The sequence below is a fragment of the Lepisma saccharinum genome, chromosome 15 (assembly GCF_977018435.1).
Source record: "Lepisma saccharinum chromosome 15, izLepSacc3.1, whole genome shotgun sequence".
NCBI classification, from domain to species: domain Eukaryota; kingdom Metazoa; phylum Arthropoda; class Insecta; order Zygentoma; family Lepismatidae; genus Lepisma; species Lepisma saccharinum.
Window position 1 is genome coordinate 14,514,433 of NC_139243.1, and position 5,951 is coordinate 14,520,383.

Consider the following 5,951-nt stretch of genomic DNA (forward strand, 5'->3'; position numbering starts at 1 on the left):
GTGGTGTTGAATCTTTGTATGTTCACTGGTATCAAAGTATTGAAACAATTCAGGCTGTGACATATCTTGATAAACATCTTCTGTTTGAATATCAAGAATAAAACTATCCGTGTCCATGTACAATAATTTTACACGATCACCATAATAAGGTTTCAGTACGTCATAATACAATGTTAACATATGTAATTTGGACAATTCCAATATCACAGCCCCTACATAAATAGGTTTATCAAACTTAATCTTTGTTTTCATCATGTTGAAAAGTGCCATGTACTCATCATAAATTCTTCTGTAATTGAAGTTGGGCTTTGCAACCAATTTTTTGCTCCGGCTGGGGTCAGTAATTATTTTAACATCGGTATGTTTTCTGACATTTTCAATAGTTTTGCCATACACAGAATTCACCATCAATTTAAACAAGCCCTTATCAAATTGGCTCTTTGCAGATGTTCGAAGCTCTGTGTTTGTATCAATATATGGTTTCAACCATTCTGAGTGCCTGAACCTCAAAACTTTTCTAACTTTGGGTACTTGAATACCATGTTTCATCAGGAACTGGAGGTTTTTGTAATAAATGACATAACCCTGTTTCGGCTCCAGAGTCGTCATGAGCTTCTTCTGTTTAGAGCCAGGTGAGCACTTAACCTCAGGAATTGGGGACAGATCAGAAAATTTGTTGTGTAAATGATCTGGAATTGTCAGATCAACCTCTAAGATGAGGCCACTGTCACTGTCATCAAAATCCTTAAGATCTTCAATATTGAAATCTTCAACCCATTTAAGCCCTGCATATGGCAGTTTTTGCATCATGGCATGACCATAGAGGTTGTTTGCATCCACATACGTTATATAATTTGATGGCCGTGCTGGATCATAATCAGGCATATATTTGTTATTTGCTCTGGCATATCTCTGAGAACATTGCACCATCCCTCCTCTTATACATTTCTCCATAAACAGATACTTATCTTGATCGTGGATCAGATCCAATTGCATTTTAGTGTTCAAAAACGTTGCAGCCCATGCTAGACCCGGGGCACTGTAAAAATATATTGGATCCAGTTTATAATTTTGCATGGAAGATTTTCTGAATGCCTGTATTACATCAGCTAAAAGGGTGACATCAAGTTTCAAATATGCCATGTGATAATCACCAAATGTCTTGCATTTTAAATTGTTCCACATCAACTGAGCATGGTGATAATCATCATCAGTGATTTCAGATCCTCTGATTCTGCTGTAAAATGCTTGTTGCGGTGGCAGGGAACACTCATCAAATTTAGAAAAATCTGTAACATAGTCATATGGATATACACCCTTCCGCCTAATTAATTTCAGGTCCTGATTTGGAAACAATGCACGTGTGATTTTGAATTGATCATCAGATAATTGAGAGGCCAGTGTGGCCAGGCCAGCAGATAAAAATCTGTAAGAATCAAGAAATCTTATGTGAATAGGAACACCATCAACTTTAATTATCTTGCTAATAGATATATATTTTTCATCATTTTCAGCTAAAATATTTAAATTCTGCTTGTCAAACCCCTCGTACCTGATCAGATGATGGAAATCATAATTGGATGCTCCATGGCAAAATATGGGGACAAATCTTGGTCTCTTGATCTTAATATTACAGCTATTACACAGGGCCTGTTTATATCGACCATCTGTATGAGAATGGTGTTTCACCTTGATATTTGTATCTGAAAATTCACAATCACATACCGGGCATTTTTCTGCATTGTTGAAATCTTCAATCTGTTCCTCTGTTAAAGGCAACATAGGCTTTGATTTTAATAAAATATTAGATGCTATGTCACGGCACTCATTTTCTATTCTATCTGCAAATATTTTGATGGCATTTGGTCCCTTGTATGAATATTCTTTAATAACAATACCATCCCGTACAACTACATAACAAAAACTGGAAGGTTCATGTTGCTGGTATGGTGTAGTTGAAGATTCTTCTGGATCTGGGCTACAGAATGCAAGAGATTTGAGATTCGATTCGAAATCACAGACAATATATGCTGGGTGTTCCAACAAGGCCTCATACTTTTTGAATTTGCAATTTTCACTTGGATTGGGCATCACCATATGAACAGGTTTATGGTTCCCACAGTATTTCAGATGCTCAATTAACTTGTTTTTAGCAATTTCTGCATTTTTTTCACGAACCCCATTTACCATTTTTTGACCATCAAATACAGTTAAGCATCTTCTGCACAACTTAAATATTGTATGAGTTTTGTCTAGTTGTGTTCTCACTAAAGCTTCAAGATTATGTATTAGAGTGTAATGATATGTGCCATCCCCTTCAATTAAGAGCAAATCAATCGGAATTGCAGCTTCATCATCAAGTGTACTGATTCTGAGAGGTGCTATCGGGCAATTGCCAGTGGAACAAATAAAAACATTAATAGATAATTGTTTGCCATTGATGTGCCTGGCCCTTTTTTCAAATTTATCAATATTCTGAACAGACATTGGATATTCCAAACCCTCCATTGCATCGTCAAAATCATGTTCATGCTGTTTGTAATAACTTATTCTCTGAGGATTCCTTGAAACTGGATACAAAGCAGCTAATATACACCACAAAAAGCATTTCTGGTCGGTATTTTCAATATTGACCACGGCTCTTTTGTTTTTGATATTGGCAGGTAATGGCAAATATGTAGATCCTTGTAATGGGCTGAATTCAGAAATATGAACATATAACTTGTGTGATGAACCGCATAGGCTCCATCCTGATTCTTTTGCTGCAAATTCAGAGTGTTTAATATTCAATTGATCTATCAAACTGCTTATTATTGTGTCTGAATTTGTATTTGAGTATACAGGTACAGTTTCTGTTATGTGGGGCTGTGTAAATTTTATGCCATTTGGCTTCTTATATTGTACAAACAATTTGAGGGAGAGCTTATAAGAGCCAAGATGTGCATTTAGAAATGCCTGCAGATCAGGTTTTTTACTGTTCAAGAAATTCTCAATGCCACATCTTGGCTCTGACACAAAACAGTGATCCCTAAGTTGGCCATTAAAACTGCTATGTATGGGTGCATAGCGTGGCTGCTTTGCAGGTGAAGCATTAACAGGTGCTTCGTGTTTTCTTTTCAGACCAGAAGTAGATGGTTGCGGGGGCAATGCTGATGACTGTACATAAGAATTACACTTATGCCATTTGTAATATGCCTTGCTTAATATTTTATGGCATCTTGGACACATTTTAGTAGCTTTTCTGCATTTCTTAGAGTCACAAATACGGCAATGCCTAGCCCAATGAGAACTAGATATATTTTTATTACACTGATTGCAATATTTTTGACTTGGCATTTTTGTTGTTGTTTATTATATACAATTTCCTGGTCCGAAAAAACAGAACTATGGACAATATGTCAAAACAATTATAACAGCAGTTAATGGCTGAGCTGGTGCTTTTATACCCAAACAACAGCAAAACCTAGGCTCGGGTGATCCCGAAATATAAAATAATTTTGCTTTTTTATGCTGTTGTATAACACTTTTACCAGGTTTCAGATCTGGGGGCTATCAACTAGCAATAATTATTCTCAAAATCTCACATATGAAGATATTATTTTGCCACATATATTTCAATCTCATATTTTATCAGGACTCGAACCCAAATCCCCTGATTACAATGCAACAATATTAACACTTCTCAATATGGAATATGCCCACATTTTACTGGGTTCTGAGACCTTAATGCAGACAAAATTGGATTTTGAACTGCCATAATATTTTCTAAGTCTTTGCCTAGGCTCATATTATCAGAATAGAATTGCTTTCAGCATGAAGGGGGTGCAGTTCATTGCCACTGTGTGAAAATATGTATTTTTATCTCAATAATCTTTGTTACACTTTTACATGTTGCACAGAAAATGTGTATCTTTATCTCAATAATCTTTGTTACATTTTTACATGTCACACAGAAAGATTAATGGCCCCTTCAGTGGATCGTACAGAAAAATCATTAATGCTCCCTTCTAGCGTGTAGATTTTATCTCTTGCGTGCCGGCAAGGCATGGAGGCAATTAATTATGCTTACCCGCTCTTCTCCTATTGTATTGAGCGAGTGGTTATAAAACATGAAAAAATAAGAAAACTGAGAAATTCAGTTTTTGTACAATATATTGTTGTAAAACACTTTTTACCAGGTTTTCAGATCTGGGAGTTGTATATCAACTAGGAATAATTATTCTCAAAATCTCACGTGTGGAGATATTATTTTGCCACACATATTTCAATCTATCAGGACTCGAACCCAAAGCCCCTTGTTTACAAGACAACAATATTAACATTTTGCCATCAGGAGAGGCTTCACATTTTATCAGGACTCAAACCCGAGCCTTTTGCTTACAAAGCAACAATATTAACATTTTGCCATCAGGAGAGGCTTCACATTTTATCAGGATTCAAACCCAGAGGCCTCCTGATTGCAAGGCAATAAAAACCATGGGGCTATGCACCACACTCCACTGGGCCTCAGAACCCAGTAGCTATAAGCTTTATATTAATATACATGGCAGAATCAATCTGAGGGGGGGGGATCACAATTTCTACACTAAAATTCAATTCCTGGGATTTTGACAGAAAAACACACTATAAGCAATAAGATCATATGGGAACTTGGCATAATTTTAAGTATAAGCAAATCTGTCTGAGAGGCTTTCACCCTTTCTACACTAGAATTCAAAATTCTTAAAATTAAGAGCATATCACACTGGAAGAATTGGGGTATAGGCCCCTCTTGGCATTGTTTTAAGTATGGGTAAATCTATCTGTTGAGCCCTCGCCTTTTCTACACTAGAAATTCAGAATTTCTTAAAAATCAGAGCATATCACACCTGAAAAATTGGGGTATAGGCCTCTCTTGGCTTTGTTTTAAGTGTAAGCAAATCTGATTGTTCAATCAAATAGCCTCGCCTTTTCTACACTTGTAAGTGGTGCTCTCCGTAGCATAAACACTACTACTAGGGCATGGGAATTATACATAAAAATTTTAACAAAATGGCAGAATTTTGCACTAAATTATCAGATATTTATTGATATATCAGATTGGTAAAATAATCGGTAATTTTACTGATAAACCAATACACCGATATGCTTATATCGGCTGATAATGAAAGAGTGCCGATTAATCGGTCCCATCCCTAACATTTGTTCAATACTGGTGCAGTACCAAAGCAAAAATAGTGACAGGATAAAATTGAATGCCGTCTACTCTAAGCTTTATTAATTAGATAATAATAAATTTTATAAAAATTCATAAAACTGAAAAGTGGGCTGTATTTTATTAAAGGATGAACCTAGAATTATAGCCTAGTGTAGGTGCAAGAACATAGAGCCTTAGCTCTGACAGTCAAAATTGGACAGGCCAAAATCCAGACTTATTATTGAATGTGAATGCTGCAACTAGAAAGCCTCGGAATCTTGCCACCTTTTGGTGCGGGGATACTTATCTTTGGGCTAGAAAGAAGGAAAGGAGTTGCTTGGTGAGGTTTATTGTTTATTTTATAGTGTTCTGTAAAAATTGTTCTTAATATGCTGAACAGTGACATATGGTAAATTTCCCAGTAAAAGGAAACAAAGAAATGATGACATATAAGTTTTTATTGCTTAGGTCAAGAAAAGAAAGATTCAGAAAATGACAAAATCTTTAGTATCCCTCGAACAGGCAGGAAATGATCACCATCAGAAAATGCGTCTGTACACAGAATGCCAGTTGTCAAGTGTTCTACATCTTCCAGAAGGAACTCCACTGGAACAAGTGTTCCCTTTTTGTAATTGGCCTCAACCAAAGAACTAGAGTGTCCATGGACTCACACTCCTTGGTTGACAGGCTGTCATTCAGTGACTGTGAAAACATGTAGAACTCTTGAACACTATTGCACTGACTGAAACATGACTCACTCCCCCACCCCATTCAA